General features: G+C 33.5%; 1 protein-coding gene across 3 annotated transcripts in view; it reads right to left on the bottom strand.

Annotated features, from left to right (window-relative positions):
* Nucleotides 1-20,547, bottom strand: part of LOC148622629 (DNA polymerase lambda-like) — a 58,224-nt gene that overhangs the window by 26,605 nt on the left and 11,072 nt on the right. The window lies entirely within an intron of this gene.

Genomic DNA, 20,547 nt, shown 5'->3' with positions numbered 1-20,547 from the left:
TCTAACAAATAGCGTTCTACTCCATATCTTTATCATAGCAATATCCGTCTAAGCCCCAAGCTCTAAATAAAGGAAAAAGAGAAAGAGATATATATCATGTCTTGGTTGTAGGCTACAGATAGCATTTTCCATCGCTATGTACATGATAAACATAACTCGTTTACTTAGTTCTTAATAATTAAAAATTCTAGATATAGTTACTATTTATCTCTATCCATACAGCATGTAAACGTGCTTTAAGGGTGTTTATCATCATTCTTAACATCATAAAGACGTCAGTGCAATACAAAAGCATCAGCAATAAGGTTTGATTATAAATGAACTTTTTTTAAAACAAAGAGAAAAGTAGATATTTCACTAGTATATCATCGAATAAAACTGATATTTAGTGCAAAATAAAACAAGTGTTGTACTTTATCATTTAGTACATGTATTTAGCAAGCATTGATTTTCTCCTCCAATGTTTACTAAACGGGAAACAAAACCTAACTTTATACTAAAATTAATACTAAAACTAAACTAATACTACAAGTTAATCATTTGTAAAGGTCTATCTAATCACACCTAACTGCACGGTAGGGCACAATTACAGTCACTTCGATTCCGTCAGTCCTGTCCATCAGTCAGAATAGTCTATGTCAGAAATGGACAGAAAATAAAATCATTTTGTTGTTACTAAACGTAACTGCAGAGATTTATCTCAATCTTTATGATTTAAAAACAATAATTTGGGGTAGTAACAAAGGGCACATTTTCATTCATGTTCCTTACAAGTAAAATACATATTTTTCAATGTACCCATTCGAAACTGTTAACCAATATTCTTCATTTTCTTAAAAAGAGCATAACTGATACAGGCTGACATCTTTGTTCTAGAATCGAATCATCTCATTTATATCGTAGGTCTAGGGTAGTCAGGATATACTAATGCATCCAAATGATAATCAATATTAATCATTTATTTTTAATGATGTAAGAAAAGTGCGACAAAATAATGTACGATAATAACCACACTAAGAAATTAGCTGTAATTTGACCGTTTTGGAATCCAAAACAAAAAAGTGAAAAGAAAACAATTGGGGAATTTTACCAAGACGAAAAATAAAATATGCGTTACATGAAAAATATTGTTATAAGATTTGATAAAAACAGTCTTCTTGAACATTGAAAGATCCTTGTGAAGATTTCTTATGGTAAATTAAAAGACACTTTATATAATAAAAAGAAAAGAGAACAAGTCTACGCCCAAAAAGGTAAAATTATCAAGAAATTGAATCATTTAAGGTAAATAACAACATGTTTCCTTTACGTAATATAATACTAAATCGATCAATTAAGTAAAGTTAACTTTTTCTCAAGAAAGATGTATTAATACATGTAGCTAAGTACTACAGATATCTCGCGCTTGTTTGATACTTGTTTGTATTTGTGATGTTTTCGCACTACGTTTTTTTCAATTAGAGTCCAGAATATCGAGCAGAATCTACTAAAGATGGTCCAGAATCATCTATAATATCCGTACAAAATTAGTACGATCTTCATCAGGTTAATAAAAAAGACTTCTGCATGTCAATAACAGTTCTTCTTATTAAAACCTGAATTACTCTCGATAACCTTAATTTAAAGTTAATCCTTCAAGGGTAGAATCCTATGGGGATAGAATCGTTCTATGGTAGAATGTGGGATAGAATTTTCATGTAAAGTATTAATTTAGAACATTCAGGATTCGTTCAGTAGTCAAAAATCGTTCTTCAGTTGTAAAAACTATCTTGAAAAACCATCATCCCGACAATTTTTCAAGATTTAAACAGGGCTTAGAACTGATCTACAATCTACATTGACTAAGTAACCTTACTATTATTTTCACCGAGAATTTGAAACTTTAAGAATAAAGAGCAATCACATCTTCTTTGAAAATTCAGTACATTTAACCTTTAACTTATTAGAAATACTTTTCGACGAATAAATGAACGCAAAATTTGTAATGAACATCACCTCATGTGATCGTGATTTTAACATTGGTTTCAAACATATAAAAGCTTCACCAAGCGCAGCATGATACGACTGCAGTGGTCGAACCCTGAACAATTGGGGCAAGTGTGGACACAATATATTAAAAAAATTGCATAAAATTTAAAATTAAATTGAAAGTTTTTAAAATCACATCACAAATATAAAAGTACGATTTTCAAGTGTGGCCCCTTTGACCCCTTATAACTTGAAACCGTAACAGATATCTGAAATCTGATTAAAAAACGCAGATAGAGAGTTTTTTGAGGAATCCAATGAAAAATTTTTAAATCGGACCAAACGTAAAAAAGTTTATTTTTTTCGAGTGTGGCACCTTTAACCCCTTGTAGCCGTGCACGTGTTCAAAAAGTGACCGCTCATCAGTAGCGTCAGAAGCAAATAGGTAAAAGTTCAAGATTCAAAATATAAATTATATACAAGAAGTACTTTAATTAGAAATAGATATCGGACGTCAAATGCAGCACCAATTATTTCAATTAGAGTATGTCAAAGGAGCTGTAACATTATAGCCCTATTTTTGATAAAAGGAATGAAGCCGCACTATTTGGGGTTCGAATTTTCGAAATAATATATGATACTTAGTTCGGGTCAGACACGTCCGACCACTTTTGGAGAATACTGTCGGTGACCAATGGTCACAAAAAATCAAACTCAATCAAATACTACCTGCAGTAGAGGGATGCTTGATAGCAACGAATATAGAAATTACATTAGATGTATTTGATAGAGTCATCAAGGGAACCAAGGTTTTAGCGATAATCAGAAGAATGTAATCCTGTGACAAAGACCAGACATGGAAAACAGACATACACAAAAAAGAACATGTAACTAAAATAATACATACAAAGTAACAAAAGCAAATGAGCAACTCGGACGCCACTAAAAACTTGGAGCATGGACCAGATGCACCGGCAGGGTAAGCGTCCTATACATTGCTAGAAACATTCGCCGACTTGCTCATTAAAAGTCAAGTCCGGGGTAGACGAAAGAGGAAAGGAAAACTATGACACGTCGAACAAATCATTTTTCATGGTGCAGATGGATACACCGTAACGACCACAAAACTGTAGAGATGACTTCAATCTTGTATCAACATAACCCTGCTCCAGAAGCCTATTAGAATTCTAGCGCGATACAAAAAGTCTGTGTAGTTTCGGGAAGGTCTGGCATAAAGTATGAGTTGTGATATGAATACTCCACGCGCAGGTGCTGATGGGATGTTGCCACAGATGAAAAGAAAGTTGACAATTCTGAATAAAAAGACATCACGTTTGTGGTAAAGTTTAATCAATACTTTTCTTTTACCATCGATTTCTATGTGTAGGCCAAGATATGAGGCTGACTTCACAGTGTCTGTAGTATCCTTTATCTCAAGTTCTTTTGGGTAGATGCGATGTATCAAATCCCCAAAATTAGGATTGTTTAAAGATAATACGTCATCTACATAGCGGACACAGAGATCAAAGGATCTAGCTAAACGATATTCTTTCTTTCGGATCAGATCAGCTATAAGGTCAGCCTCGTAAGAGTGAAGGAATAGGTCAGCAAGTAGAGGAACACAATTTGTTCACATTGTTTGTTGAAAAACGCGTGCACCACACTGGACAAATATGTTGTCGATTAAACATTCCAGCATATTGTAAACATCTTCTGTATATTTAAAATATGGTTTGGAATTACTTCTTACAAAGTATGAGGAATCTCTACCAAGAACTATATATTTGTATCTAAGTGTACCATCTTTTTTTGGAAAAAACAACGATCTGTAATGTTTTTAAGTTTGGATTTTAAATGAGTATGGTGAATAGACGTGTAGTTTTGAAAAATCATGGATTTTAATGCTATTATATTCTGATAATAGTCTTGAACTGATTGTCTCCAAAAGATCTTTCAAATTTGTCAGGATCCACATCGAATTAATATCACTACGGAAGTAACAAGTGTTGTGGTAGGACTGCAGATCCTCTTTTACAGGTGTGAGTACAGAAGTTAAAAGTTTTGAAAGAGGTTTGGTTGTACATTTTGCAGATCCAGTTATGTAACGTTGTTTGTACGGATTCTTGTTGAGTTTAGGAATCCAGTACAAAGACGGCAAATCACAATCATCGTCCTTGGTAGAGATACCAAAAGAGGATAGCACAGATTTATGGTTTTTCACAATCTTCTTTGGAGAGTGTGTTAGCAGTATATGTCTTATCACTGCTATTATTTTCTATGTCTACCTCTGATAATAAACATTGGACGTAAAACGTTTTGCAGACAAAAACAATGTTGTTTTGGGCTTTGTCTGCTGGTACAACAACATATGTGTCATGTATAGTAGACAAAGTTTTTGCCACATCGGGGTCTGCAAAACTGATGTAGCATTGGCACTCATTGATCTACTTAAAATTTTCATGAACTGATGGTCTCCAGAAGATCTTTCGAATTTTTCAGGATCCACACTACCGGAGTAACAAGTGTTGTGGTAAGACTGCAGACCCTCTTAACAGCCTTGAGTATAGAAGTTAAAAGTTTTGAAAGAGGTTTGATATATCATAAAGTTTAAACAATCATATCTTCAAAGTTTTTATTCGTGACTGTGCCGAATAAGACTGGATACTTTTTTTATTATTAAAAAGATATAATCATCCATTTTCAACCAAATTAAAATCTCTTCGCATAGATTTAATTATATTCAAAGAAAAGGGAAGGTTTTCACTTCCTTGTCTAGAAAATTTATCAAACAAAAAAATCATTGGTACGTTATCGTAAAACAGGATTTCCGACAAGTATATATATACACCCATAAAACATACTTCATGCTTTCACAATTATGTTAATAACTGTGAGTATTTGGAATGCTTGATTTGTTATAAGAAATATATTGCGCCTTAAAAATATATTTCTAACAAAAAACAACAACATATGTCAATGCCAAAAATGTAAAGTACTGTAAAGATATTAATTTTCCGAGTTGACAGAAAAGCGCAAAAACAAATGCAAATTGAAATCTAACACAATATAACATTAGTAAATTTTGAAAGTACAAAAAAAAAATATACCCGTAAATATGTTCAATAAAAAAAAACAAAAACAACCGCAAAAATTAGCAACCGCAAAAACTGAGTGCACACACAGTAATCATGAAGTTACATAGAAACTTTATTTCTCTTATTCTAGTACACTGACAGTAATCATGCAGTTAGACAGAAACTTCATTTCACTTATTCTAGTACCCTTACAGTAATCATGCAGTTACATAGAAACTTTATTTCACTTATTCTGTCGCACGATTGCATGAAAACACTATTAGGTTAGTAACGTCCGTTTATGCTGGGAAAAACACACATTTTCCACCATCACACACAAACCTTGTAAGATGACTTACAAATCAGATTGACTAAAATTTTATTATTGAATCATCAATAAATGTCTCCCTCTTGTGTTTGTAATTGCAAGAATCTGGCTAATCTACAGCAGACAAGCATGATTCAATTTCAAAACAAGTGAAGATATGAATAATTCATTTTTGCGGAGAAAACGTGTATTTTTCCGCCACATTCTCAAAGCGATCGTGATGTATATGGTGATTCTTAACAAGGTTTCAAATTTATTCTGGTACGGATACCTAATGTGTGTGTACATATATAGAAAGGTCTGAAAAATTCCCAACGATGTTAGAGCTGTCAAATTTGCGATGCAAATTTTTAGTCGTTCCCTCCGCGGGACTCGAACTCGTACCGCTGTGACATCTATGGCAACACCGCCTGCACAAAGTCCAGCGCCCTAGACCACTCGGCCAGCTAGGCTATATAAAAATATAGCTTTCGCTGACCGGGTCATTCCTCCTCGTAGGATTAATCTAGGGCTGTAACTTAGTATACGGTGTATGGTAGTACGGGACAGTTCATTTAGATATTATGTAGGATTGAGGACCAAATTAATGATGCATGTCACAACAAATCAATATTATACAATCGTCTCAGAATGTGACACTCTATTCACTACACTGCTGCATCGGATCAAATTGATACAGGGAAGATATGTATACGTATAGAACTGAACTTTGTATCGCAAATTTGACAGTTCCAACATCGTTGTGAATTTTTCAGACCTTTCTATACGTTTACATATCTTCCCTGTATCAATTTGATCCGATGGAGCAGTGTAGTGAATAGAGTCGCCACATTCTGAGACGTTTGCATATACCAGAAACAAGCATTTCCCTGATAATTCATGGAAATGCTTGTTTCTGGTCCCTATTTGTCCGTCTTATTTCTGTACGATTCAAGTCCCAAAACCAGTCTTCCTTTTGTGTTATGGTACCTTGTGGGATAATGGCATGTCATAAGGACCCCTACTTATTGTCTATGTTATGTCCGGTTACCAAATGTCTTCGGGCAATGTCGACCACAACGAGGAGGTGTTTTATCCCGACTTAATCCTGTATATATTTCCATCATCAAATCGTGCGATCATCAATTTACGTTAACATTTATAGTAAGTCACCTTGGAAATGTGATCTACGATAAAAGTATTTAGACCGATAAATACGTCAAAATGACAGTGCCGAATCAGATATCTAGGTTTATCAGTCGTGTAAATAAACAGAATAGGGGATTTTCATTTCTGAATTTCTTCACATGAGGGAACATTAAATAGAATATAGATAAATGCTACAATGAATGCTTTATCATGTGTGAGCAAATTAAAAAATGTCTTTATATTCTATGTGTATTAAACAAAACACATGCCGTGCAGACACTGGAATGTAAGAAATATTTTAAGTTGACCGATTATTGTACAAATAAAAGGTGCATTAAAACTACAATTGATATCTAAGAACACAAAATTACAATAATTACGTTTATTAAACAAACATTATTATATTAAATGACATTTTTTACACCTTATATTGATTTATGTCTTTTGCACAATTAGCCAAACCTGAACTTAAAATGAATAAAATCGACCAATGAGTGCGAGATAAACCGTGAAGAGAACTGCTATCACAATTAATGACATTTGGAAACAGAGTTTCAATATAATTTACAGCTTTTTATCGCTGTTTTGATCTCACCTTTGTATTCCACAGGTTCTTATTTAATATTTGTCCAAGTGAACGACCTTATTTTCCATTAATTTTATAGCAAGTACTTTATGTGTTACAGATTGAAAAGAAAATTAAATTAAGAGGAACAGTAGCAATAGCATATAAATTTAAAAGCTAGTTATTGAACCAAACAAATTGAAAATTGTAATTTGAAGGCCAAATAAACTCTAGACAGGAAAAAACTATAAGCATGTATCAAGTGCATTAGTTCGATAAATACACTCTACCTTTCTACCTATACCCAGTAGAGAGTTGGTAAGATTAACAGCCTCTACATTATACCAAGTAGAGAGTTAATACAATAAATACCCTCTACCTTATATCAAGTACAGAATTCGTACGGTAAACAACCTCCACCTTATACCCAGTACAGAGTTAGTCCGATAAGAACCATTTATTTCGTATTAAGTAGAGAGTTGGAACGATAAAAAACCTCTATTTAATACCAAGTACAAAATTCGTATGATAACCAACCTCTACTTTATACCAAGTACAGAATTCGTATGATAACCAACCTCTATTTTATACCAAGTACAGAATTCGTATGATAACCAACCTAAACTTCATTTCCACTACAGAGTTGGTAAGATACGCACCCTCTACCTTATACTCACTACATAATTCGTATGATGAACAACCTCTACCTTATACCCAGTACAGAATTCGTATGAATAAACAACCTCTACCTTATACCAAGTACAAAGTTGGTACGATAAATATCCTCTACATTACACCAAGTACAGTGCTGGTATGATAAACAATGTCTTATATCAAGTACAGAGTTGGTACGATAAACATACTCTACCTTATACCAAATAGACATTTGGTTCGACAAACAGGCACAACCTCATACCCAGTACAGAGTTGGAACAATAAGTACCTTTACCTTATACCCACTACAGAGTTGGTACGATAAGAGTGAAATTATTTACAAATAATGCAAAATCTTATACAATGAAATCTGCAAGTTCTATATCAAAACACTAAAACAAAAAATTATCTTATGAAAAGAAATAAAATGATATGAAACGCAACAATGGTAACGAAGACAAATGTTTTCAACTGAAATAAAAAAAAAATAAACAGTTGCAGGACTATAAAGTAAATGTGACGGACGGACGCAGACCATTACTATCTCCCTTCGCCATGGAGCGGGAGAAAAATGTTAATAAGTAAACCACTGGTAACGAGTGTTTAGAGACAAACAAATTTCAGCTACTTGAAGTACACCAAATGACATACTTTGAACATCACATATCGATTTATAAATCAATCAACGTGATTGGTACTTTTGTAGTTAATAACCACAGGGTCGATGCCACTGCTGATGGATCTAAGGTCCCCAAAGGTGTTGTAAAACCAAGTAGTCAGACTTATCTGATCACACAATTCACAAACACCAATGCTTAATTCCTTATATTGCACAACGTAGGACATCTTAGTGATGGATTTGGTTTCCTATTCCGATACTTTTGGTTTTGAGTACGTATTATATATAACTAACTTTTTTGGTTTAAATCTTCCTATGTATATTATTCCAATGCTGCTGGTGAGAGGTCACTTCTTGAAACATGTGTACGGCATGTCGAACTTTGCAATACTAATATAATTGGTACATTTGAGTTAAGCATTGCCAGAGTTATTAATATTGACCATGTAAACCTTAAAACAGATATATCAGTACATCTTTTACATCATTTGTCAATTCTAAATTAAATGAACGAAAATCGTCATATAATTAGTGTTAGGATTCAAGATGTATAAATCTCTGTAATTGAGAATAACAGTTGCCAACATTAGATAACATCTTGAAGACAAAATTCTGGATATAATTCTTTTTTGCTGTTTTGATCACACCTATATATACTAGTACTTAACATAATATTTTCCCAAATGTATGACCTTGTATAATTTAATTACTTTATAACTGAATAGAAAATATTTTATTAATTTTTGGGTTGAAGTGAAAAATAAACAAAGACAATCAACAACAGCGACAATTCGAAAGTTAAATAACAATGATTACGTAAAGGTATTAAAGACGGCAATTGAACCGCAGAAGAAAAGTATAATTGTAATTTAATTTTTCACTTAATATTAGCTTTCCATCAGCTGTGAAATATGGCTCAATAAAATCATGTGCACTTAAAGAATTAAGTGCAAAAGGGACTCGAAGTACCTAAGGATTAAGGTACAATTTTAGATTAAGAATACGGGGTCAAAAGCAGAATTAAAATGTAAATGGTCAAGACCCATTAAATGCTAATAATAAGTGGCCTACTTATAAACTGGCACACAGTTACACGGTTACAATAGACACTTCTTGCACATGTTTTAAAGATTGCAGTGAAGAAAAAAAAATAAGCTGAATATTTCAATAACATGAATTTTACACTGTGATAGAATATAACAACGGAAGGGCTATTGAAGGTGAACGACCAACAGAGTGCATAAAATACATCTTTGTGGAAACTTTATATTTTTAAGAAGGTTATGTATCATACGGCTTTCATAAACTCATTATTCCACATTTCCTTGTTTCACAAACCCCAATGCTTCATTCACCCCTGTACTTGTTCGACAAACCCCATTGCTTCATTCCACATTTACGAATTTGGCAAACCCCAATGCTTCATTCCTCATTTACGTGTTTGACAAAACCTCATTGCTTCATTCCTCATTTACTTGTTTGACAAAACCTCATTGCTTCATTCACTATTTACTTGTTTGACAAACCCCATTGCTTCATTCACTATTTACTTGTTTGACAAACCCCATTGCTTCATTCACTATTTACTTGTTTGACAAACCCCATTGCTTCATTCCTCATTTTCTTGTTTGACAAACCCCATTGCTTCATTCCTCATTTACTTGTTTGACAAACCCCACTGCTTCATTCCTCATTTCCTTGTTTGATAAACCCCATTGCTTCATTCACTATTTACCTGTTTGACAAAACTCCATTTGCTTCATTCACCATTTACTTGTTCGACAAATCCCATTACCTCATTCCTCATTTCTTGTTTGACAAACCCATTGCTTCATTCCTCATTTCCTTGTTTGATAAACCCCATTGCTTCATTCACTATTTACCTGTTTGACAAAACTCCATTTGCTTCATTCACCATTTACTTGTTCGACAAATCCCATTACCTCATTCCTCATTTTCTTGTTTGACAAACCCATTGCTTCATTCCTCATTTACTAGTTTGACAAACCCCACTGCTTCATTCCTCATTTCCTTGTTTGACAAACCCCATTGCTTCATTCTCTATTTACTTGTTTGACAAAACCCCATTTGCTTCATTCACCATTTACTAGTTTGACAAACCCCACTGCTTCATTCCTCATTTACATGTTCGACAAATCCCATTGCTTCAATCCTTATTTAATTGTTTGACAAACCCATTGTTTCCTACCACATTTACCTAATTGAAAAATAAACAAAAATCAACAAAAGACAATTCGAAAGTTAAATAACAATGTTTACGTAAAGGTACTGAAAATGGCAATTGAACCGCAGTAGAAAACTATAATTGTAATTTTAATTATTCACTAAATATCAGCTTTCCAGTAGCTGTGAAATATGGCTGAATAAAAGTATGTGCTCATAAAGAATTAAGTGCAAATGTGACTTGAATTTTGGATTAAGAATACCGGGTCGAAAGCCGAATTAAAATGTAAATGGTCAAGATTAAATGCTAATAATAACTAGCCTACTTATAATGAAAACATATACAAACTAACACACGGTTACACGGTTACAATAGATACGTGTTTTAAAGGTTGCAGTGAAGAAAAATTAAGCTGGATAATTTTACAATGATAGAATAAAACTACGGAAGGTCGTTTGAAGGTGAACGACAAACAGAGTGCATAAAATGAATATTTGTAAAAACTTTATATTTTGAAGATGGTTATGCGTCATATGGCTTTTATAAACTCCTTATTCAACATTTACTTGTTTGACAAACCTCAATGCTTCATTCACCATGTACTTGTTCGACAAGTACCTCCTTTACTTATTTGACAAAATGTATTGCTTCAATCCTCATTTACTTGTCTGATAAACCCCATTGCTTCATTCGTCATTTACTTGTTTGACAGATCCCATTGCTGCATTCCTCATTTCTTGTTTGACAAACCCATTGCTTCATTCCTCATTTCCTTGTTTGATAAACCCCATTGCTTCATTCACTATTTACCTGTTTGACAAAACTCCATTTGCTTCATTCACCATTTACTTGTTCGACAAATCCCATTACCTCATTCCTCATTTCTTGTTTGACAAACCCATTGCTTCATTCCTCATTTCCTTGTTTGATAAACCCCATTGCTTCATTCACTATTTACCTGTTTGACAAAACTCCATTTGCTTCATTCACCATTTACTTGTTCGACAAATCCCATTACCTCATTCCTCATTTTCTTGTTTGACAAACCCATTGCTTCATTCCTCATTTACTAGTTTGACAAACCCCACTGCTTCATTCCTCATTTCCTTGTTTGACAAACCCCATTGCTTCATTCTCTATTTACTTGTTTGACAAAACCCCATTTGCTTCATTCACCATTTACTAGTTTGACAAACCCCACTGCTTCATTCCTCATTTACATGTTCGACAAATCCCATTGCTTCAATCCTTATTTAATTGTTTGACAAACCCATTGTTTCCTACCACATTTACCTAATTGAAAAATAAACAAAAATCAACAAAAGACAATTCGAAAGTTAAATAACAATGTTTACGTAAAGGTACTGAAAATGGCAATTGAACCGCAGTAGAAAACTATAATTGTAATTTTAATTATTCACTAAATATCAGCTTTCCAGTAGCTGTGAAATATGGCTGAATAAAAGTATGTGCTCATAAAGAATTAAGTGCAAATGTGACTTGAATTTTGGATTAAGAATACCGGGTCGAAAGCCGAATTAAAATGTAAATGGTCAAGATTAAATGCTAATAATAACTAGCCTACTTATAATGAAAACATATACAAACTAACACACGGTTACACGGTTACAATAGATACGTGTTTTAAAGGTTGCAGTGAAGAAAAATTAAGCTGGATAATTTTACAATGATAGAATACAACTACGGAAGGTCGTTTGAAGGTGAACGACAAACAGAGTGCATAAAATGAATATTTGTAAAAACTTTATATTTTGAAGATGGTTATGCGTCATATGGCTTTTATAAACTCCTTATTCAACATTTACTTGTTTGACAAACCTCAATGCTTCATTCACCATGTACTTGTTCGACAAGTACCTCCTTTACTTATTTGACAAAATGTATTGCTTCAATCCTCATTTACTTGTCTGATAAACCCCATTGCTTCATTCGTCATTTACTTGTTTGACAGATCCCATTGCTGCATTCCTCATTTCTTGTTTGACAAACCCATTGCTTCATTCCTCATTTCCTTGTTTGATAAACCCCATTGCTTCATTCACTATTTACCTGTTTGACAAAACTCCATTTGCTTCATTCACCATTTACTTGTTCGACAAATCCCATTACCTCATTCCTCATTTCTTGTTTGACAAACCCATTGCTTCATTCCTCATTTCCTTGTTTGATAAACCCCATTGCTTCATTCACTATTTACCTGTTTGACAAAACTCCATTTGCTTCATTCACCATTTACTTGTTCGACAAATCCCATTACCTCATTCCTCATTTTCTTGTTTGACAAACCCATTGCTTCATTCCTCATTTACTAGTTTGACAAACCCCACTGCTTCATTCCTCATTTCCTTGTTTGACAAACCCCATTGCTTCATTCTCTATTTACTTGTTTGACAAAACCCCATTTGCTTCATTCACCATTTACTAGTTTGACAAACCCCACTGCTTCATTCCTCATTTACATGTTCGACAAATCCCATTGCTTCAATCCTTATTTAATTGTTTGACAAACCCATTGTTTCCTACCACATTTACCTAATTGAAAAATAAACAAAAATCAACAAAAGACAATTCGAAAGTTAAATAACAATGTTTACGTAAAGGTACTGAAAATGGCAATTGAACCGCAGTAGAAAACTATAATTGTAATTTTAATTATTCACTAAATATCAGCTTTCCAGTAGCTGTGAAATATGGCTGAATAAAAGTATGTGCTCATAAAGAATTAAGTGCAAATGTGACTTGAATTTTGGATTAAGAATACCGGGTCGAAAGCCGAATTAAAATGTAAATGGTCAAGATTAAATGCTAATAATAACTAGCCTACTTATAATGAAAACATATACAAACTAACACACGGTTACACGGTTACAATAGATACGTGTTTTAAAGGTTGCAGTGAAGAAAAATTAAGCTGGATAATTTTACAATGATAGAATACAACTACGGAAGGTCGTTTGAAGGTGAACGACAAACAGAGTGCATAAAATGAATATTTGTAAAAACTTTATATTTTGAAGATGGTTATGCGTCATATGGCTTTTATAAACTCCTTATTCAACATTTACTTGTTTGACAAACCTCAATGCTTCATTCACCATGTACTTGTTCGACAAGTACCTCCTTTACTTATTTGACAAAATGTATTGCTTCAATCCTCATTTACTTGTCTGATAAACCCCATTGTTTCATTCGTCATTTACTTGTTTGACAGATCCCATTGCTGCATTCACAATTCTCAATTCAAATTCTCCATTGCCCCGTAATAGTCGCAGAAAAACATTATAGTATCTCAAGTATTGATTTCATTTAAAACGATATATACATGTTCATAAAACAGACCTTAATTAGATTTATTAACAATGTATGTCTAGTATATTCGAATTCCCACTTCACAATTACATATACCCTATTGTCCCATTCACCATTTAGGTACAATGCGTACTTTTACATTATGGAGGAAATATCGACAAAAACTACCGAAGCGTCAGAAATGGGACGATTCAAATACATCAAAATCCAAATCTATGGCCTAACCGTTAACACATGTTAAAGAGATGATCTGCATAAACAATGCAGCGTAACGAATAAAAAGATTATACTTTAAAACTGAAGATAAGGGAAACACGACGTAACACACACACACACACAAAATAAAGCACTAACAATATGAACTCTCACAGAAAAAAGGGAGTAACATCAGGTGCTCCGGAAGGGTAAGTATGTCCTGTTCCGCAATCGGCACCCGCCATATTGCAAGCGAGTATAATCTGGCATTACACTATCAACTATAATGCAGCTCCGCGACATGTGTCAAACAATAGGACAAAATCATTCATCTAATGTAATTCAGTAAATAACTTGGAAATTGTGGAAAAATATCCTAATTGTAAGAAGTCTAGCGCGGAACTAAAAAGTGTAGTTACGGCAAGCTCTGGCATAACGTAAGCGTTGTGATATGAAAACCCATACGCAGGTGCTGAAGGGATGTTGCCACTGATGAAAGGGAAGTTAACAATGCGGAATGAAAAGTCATCACGTTTGTCGTAGTTTGGTCAACAATTTTCCTTTACCATCGATCTCTAAGTGTAGGTCAAGATATGAGGCTGACTTCATAGTGCCTGTAACATCCTTTAATCTCAAGTTATTTGGGGTAGATGCGATGTATCGATAACATATTTGTTCAGTGTGGGGGCTCGTTTTTTAACAAACGGTAAGCATTCCAGTGAGAATAAATTGTGTTCTTCTACTTGCTGTTCGATTCCTTCAATCTTATGAGGCTGACTTTATAGGGGATCTGATCGAAAAGAAGGAACATCGTTTAGCTAGATTCTTTAATCTCAGCGAACATCTTTGGTATATTGTGAAGATGATTTGGAATTGTTTTTTTGTTTTTTTGTTTTTTTTTATAAAGTATGAGGAATCTCTACCAAGGCCTACATATCTGTATCTAGGTGTACCACTTTTTTTGAGTAACAATGATGAATAATGATTTTGAGACGGCATTTTAACTTTGCATGGGAAATACAAGTGTAAAGAGTAAAAAAATCATAGGTTTTAATGCTGTTGTATTCTGATATTAATCTTGAATTGGGGGTTTCCAGAAGATCTTTCGAATTTTTCGGGATTCATATTGAAATAATACCACCACGGGAGTAACAAGTATTGTGATAGGACTGAAGACCCTCTTTGACAGCTGTCAGTATTAGATTTGAAAAAAAAAGTTTGGTGCAGATTTTGCAGATCCAACAATGTAGCGTTGTTTGTATGAACTCTGTTGAGTTTAGGAATCCAGTACATAGACGGTAAATCACAATCATCGTCTGTGTTAGAGAGACCAAAAGAGGACAGCACAGGTTTATGGTTTTCCACTATCTCTTCTTTGGAGAGTGTTGAAGCAGTACATGTCTTGTTACTGCTATTATTTTCTACGTCTACCTATGATAATAAACTTTGGAGTTCATACGTTTTGCAGACAAAAACAATGTTATTTTGGACTTTGTCTGCTGGTACGACAACATATTTGTCAAGTATAGTAGACATGTTTTTGCTACATCGCTGTCTTTACGAAAACTGATGTAGCACTGACACTCATTGACCTACTTACAACTTCTTCTCCCCGTTTTATCCATTTTTTGTGTAGTCCTCCATGGCATCCATAAGAACTTGTGGTACTTGGGACCTTTAGAAAGGACCTTACGGAGAGATTAATTTTCGATGATGATAAAATCTCCCGTAATGAAGTGATATGTTTAATATTGAAAAAAAATCAATATCAAACACATTCACTTCCGATAGAGGATAAAATAAATCTTATCTCTCCAGACATGGACATGTAAACTTCAATAAAAACTCTTTGGGTATTTCATCACACTCTTAGGATATCAGTGCGATTAAATCAGTAGAGAATCTTATGATATAGCTATTTTGAACTGTGTCAAAGCAGCTACTTTCCTGTGGTTAGTAGGTGTCAAGTTCGGTGAGTAATCAATCCGGTACTTAGACGTCCAATCTAATTGAAGATATCTTCTCTCATCTGGGCGATTGAAACTTCATATTAGTCTATCAAATTGTGATGTCTACCGTTAAACGTCTACAGATGGCTAGTGGCTGAACATACGAGTCTCTTGATTGAGAAGTTTATTTAACAATATCCGCGCTCTACAGAGAAAGTCCGGGTATTGATCAAATGCTCGTCAGTAACGGATCCACTGTGAAATTTATACTCCACAGCCTCGAGATGTTGGTATACTGCCACTTAGAACGGGAAAGTTTACTATTGGGAAGTCAAAATCATCACCTTTGTCATAAAGTTTTGATTAAGGTTTAGGTATGAGGTACATGAACGTGTATGTTTAATTTCAAGTTCATTTGAGTAGATCAGATGTAAATAAGGATAACAACAAAATTACCGAACCCTTATCCGATCCATAATGAAGTCAAGTTCGAAATAAATCTAGCAAAAATAGATATTACACCACCGGAGCAGCTGTTTATGACTTGGTACAGGCATTTCAAACGAAATGGTGGGTTAAATCTAGGTTTTACAGCGCTAAACCTCCCTCATTCGTTACCGCGTGAATATACCGGTGGTGATTAAATAGCATTTGCATGCTATTGCGTAAGTAATCCTTGGAGCTAGGATTATTCAAATTATTCATACAAAGCATCATCTATATAACGGAAACTGAAAGTGAAGGACTGGGCTACTCGCTCCTTTTTTTTTCTTTAGGAGCCCTTGCAAAGACTGGCTTCTGGAATACAGGTAAAAAAAACTCGACAAAAATGTTGTCGACCAGATATTCCGTTGTTTTAACAACATCAGACACAAAGTACTTTTTGTCAGAATCAGTGTGTTTTTTTTTTCACAAAATAAGCCTTTTCTCTACCTAGTACCAGATAAGTATGTCTTTTAGTTCTCTGCTTTGTATAAAAGCATTTGCGAATAAGATCACGTAGAGCTGACTTTTGGTTGTCATATGGCAGTGTGGTGTACAAGGTAGAATAATCAAAAATTTGTATACTGCTACAAAAAGTAAGTAAGGCTAAGAAATTACGGTCAGTTGTTTATAATGCTATATAACCTAGCTTTTCTAAGCAAACAAATGTTCATAGCTAAAATGGAAGCCATGTAGTTTTTAGTAAGCCTGCTAACAGTTCTAAAAAGTACAGTTGTAATAGATAAAAGACAAAGACAAACTTATTTTCCTTAGTCAGATAACCTTAAAAACCCAACTCATCATATATTTATATTAAATTATGTACTTTATGTCAACGTGGGTTGTCAATCTATGCAGTATTTATTTAGTTAGAAAATATGTCACTTTTTATCGTTCTGCTAGTGGAACTTTGATCATCAATTACGGTAAATTATTTAGACCGATAAACACGTCACACGAAAACAGTGGTAGATTAGAGATACATACATTATTGGTAATAAAAATGAACAGTTTCCTCCCTTAATTTTATCTCATGAGAAACAGGATATACGAACTTTGCTGTAATTTCGTGCTTTACCAAGCAAGGCCTTATATAAAAGGTCGTATGTTACAACGAGAACATTGCCTGTGTGCATAAAGATTGAATTCAATTGGGTTAGCAAACATAAACCATCAAGATATTTTTTTTTACCCTTCCGATAGAAAAGTTCGATTTCATGAACTCTAAAACACTAATTTATTTGCATATATGCGGCACATAATTTACCACAAAATAATGCCAATATTTTTTTTAGGTGTGTTCCACTTCAATAAAATGTCAAAATGAATAATTTTGGAATATAATTGTAGTACATGTCTTAACTGTCTTAATGGCAATTAGTTGTAGAGAAAACTGTTACCAAATAAAGAGAAGAACAGACTGGCGTACACATGATTTAACGTTAAATGATTTAACGCATCAAAAGTGTCGTCAATCAAATTACTCTTCTAATAGTAATGATATTACAAAGATGTTTAAACTACAATTGTTCAAGCAATTATAAAAAATAAAATTTATTTTTTTACTGACCAATACATGGTTTTAAGCTGTATTATAAGATAGCCATAGGGAATGATAACTAGTCACTTAGTCTATACTGATGTTCATACATCATTACTATAATATTTGGGTTGATGAAGGCTTTTTATGCCATTGTTATAAAGGATGAACATAGTTTCGAAACAGACAATTTATGTGTTTTGAACATTTTCAAAGAGGTGCATTTTCACATTTCATTCAGTGCAGTGTTTATAAAGGATAAATCAAGTTTTCATTGAGGGTAACCTTTGGCAACGTGTATATTTAATATAACTGATAATAGAATGAACACTAGGGTCCAGAGTTTATTTTCAACTCAAAATTTGCTGTTTTAGTGATAACTATTGAATGAACTGTTTGATGAATAATAACTCTGTTTTTACTGTTTGATGAAGGGTTAATACATTGTACAGTTGAACAGGTGTTTTACGTTTCCCTGCACTCAAAGTATAAAGAGCAACAAGTTGAAAAACATTAATAGCATAAGAAGAAAACAAACATTCCTTAACAACCTACAATAACAAAACAAAATATTAAAACAAAACTGTGGCCAAGCAAATCTCATATCAAAAACACAAATCCAAACCCCAAAAGTTGGATTATCTTCCTTTTTAAGCATGTGACACTAATAAACTTGCTGCGTGTTGTCAAACCTTCACATCAAGTTTTATGAATGTCCATTGCACAGCTCATCGTTGCCAAGGAATATGTATATGCCATTTTAAAAACTAATTTCCCTGACTCCTGTTGGATTTAATTAATTTGCAAGCATTCAATAATAGTTTTGTTTCACCCATGCTTTAAATATTATACTAAATCTGCAAGTAAAGTTTCATCAAAATCCACCTAACTAAGGAGAAATTACATCTAAATTGTACATATGTGAGGATTGATGGAAAATCATTGTAATTCATATATGCAAATACAACTTTTAAGATTAATGCTAATGCCATAATTACAATATGCAATATTACAATATTCCGAAAAGTTAACACCAACACATGTAACACTGCCAAATACAAGTTTTAAGGGAGTTTAATTACTGTAGAATATAAGTAAATGTTAACTAGAAATATTAAGAGCAAGCTCATAAAGAAAATTCCCCCCCTCTGCTTCAAATGAATTTAATATATAACCTCATAACCTGTAAGTTCAATTATCTCCCTTTGAAGTCTTCCAACAGCATATTCCTTCATGCATCTTTGCATTTGATGCCTACCCTTCCTATAAAATGCCATAAAATTCCCTTGAGTGGTCTAGTAATAGTTGTGCTTATGAGGTATTAACATGTAAAGCCCTAAAATTGGATTATCTTACATTAAATTTCTCCAATAGTATCTAAATTCCTTCAGGCACATGGCCACATATACATTTGATGCCTAACCTATAAAGTTTCAGTGCAATCCCTTGAGCAGTTTAGGAGGAGTTGCACTAATAAATATGTAAAATATTTAAGTTTGATTATCTCTCTTTGGAGTTCTCCAACAGTAACTATATTCCTCCATGTAAATCTACATTTGATGCCCAACCTTCCAATAAAGTTTCAACAAAATCCCTTGAGCAATTTAGGAAATGTTGTGCTAACAAGGTTTTAAAATGTAAAACCCTTAAAGTTAACTTGGATTATCTCCATTAAGAGTATTCCAACAGTAATCACAGTCCTTCGTGCACATCTAAATATGATATCCAACCTTTTTATAAAATTTCATCAAAATCCCATGAGCAGTTTAGGAAGAGTTGTTCTTACAATGACTTAATATGTAAAACCCTTAAGTTGAATAATCATTCTTTAGAAAGCTCTGACAGCAATATTATCATTTATGCACATCTACATATGATGCCCAACCTTCCTATACAATTTCATCAAAATCCCTAGAGCACTTTAGGAGCAGTTGCACTTGCAAGAAATGTGGACAGATGGATGGATGGATGGAGGGACAAATATACAAATAGATTGGGTGATTCCTATACACCCCAAACTTTGTTGGTAAGATATAATAAGTATTCATCAAATCAATGCTGTTTCAAAAAATAAAGAATGATTTGTGCTGGTTTGCCAAAATTGACCTCTTACCAATACATGCTGTTACAACATTTTGGTTCTTAGTTGGCAGCTAGATCAATTAATTGTACTCTTTGAAAACATTGAAAATGTTGTTACATTATGATTAATTAATAAAACTAAACACCCATCAATTAGCATTAGAGTCTACCTAAGTTCAGTTATATCAGCCAGGACACAAAGTAGATAACAGACCAACAACTGAACTTCAGTCTTCCTTAAACCTCATTATTTTATCATTTCAAGAGAAGGCTACTAAAATAAAGAATATTTAAAACCCCATGAAGATTTATTTGTACGGGCATGTCCTCTACATAGACACATAATTTAATGGCAATCCGTTTCTTCTACATGCATAGAGTCTAACCTGGAAAAAAAGTTATTTCTTTAGTCAACATTTGAACTCAGTACCTCTACATTGTGAACCT

Source organism: Perna viridis, chromosome 3, assembly GCF_037379345.1.
Source record: "Perna viridis isolate PV_CMFRI_1.1 ecotype Kerala chromosome 3, ASM3737934v1, whole genome shotgun sequence".
Lineage (NCBI taxonomy): Eukaryota > Metazoa > Mollusca > Bivalvia > Mytilida > Mytilidae > Perna > Perna viridis.
The sequence above is the reverse complement of the archived record's forward strand: the minus strand, read 5'-3'. Positions and strand labels throughout refer to the sequence as shown.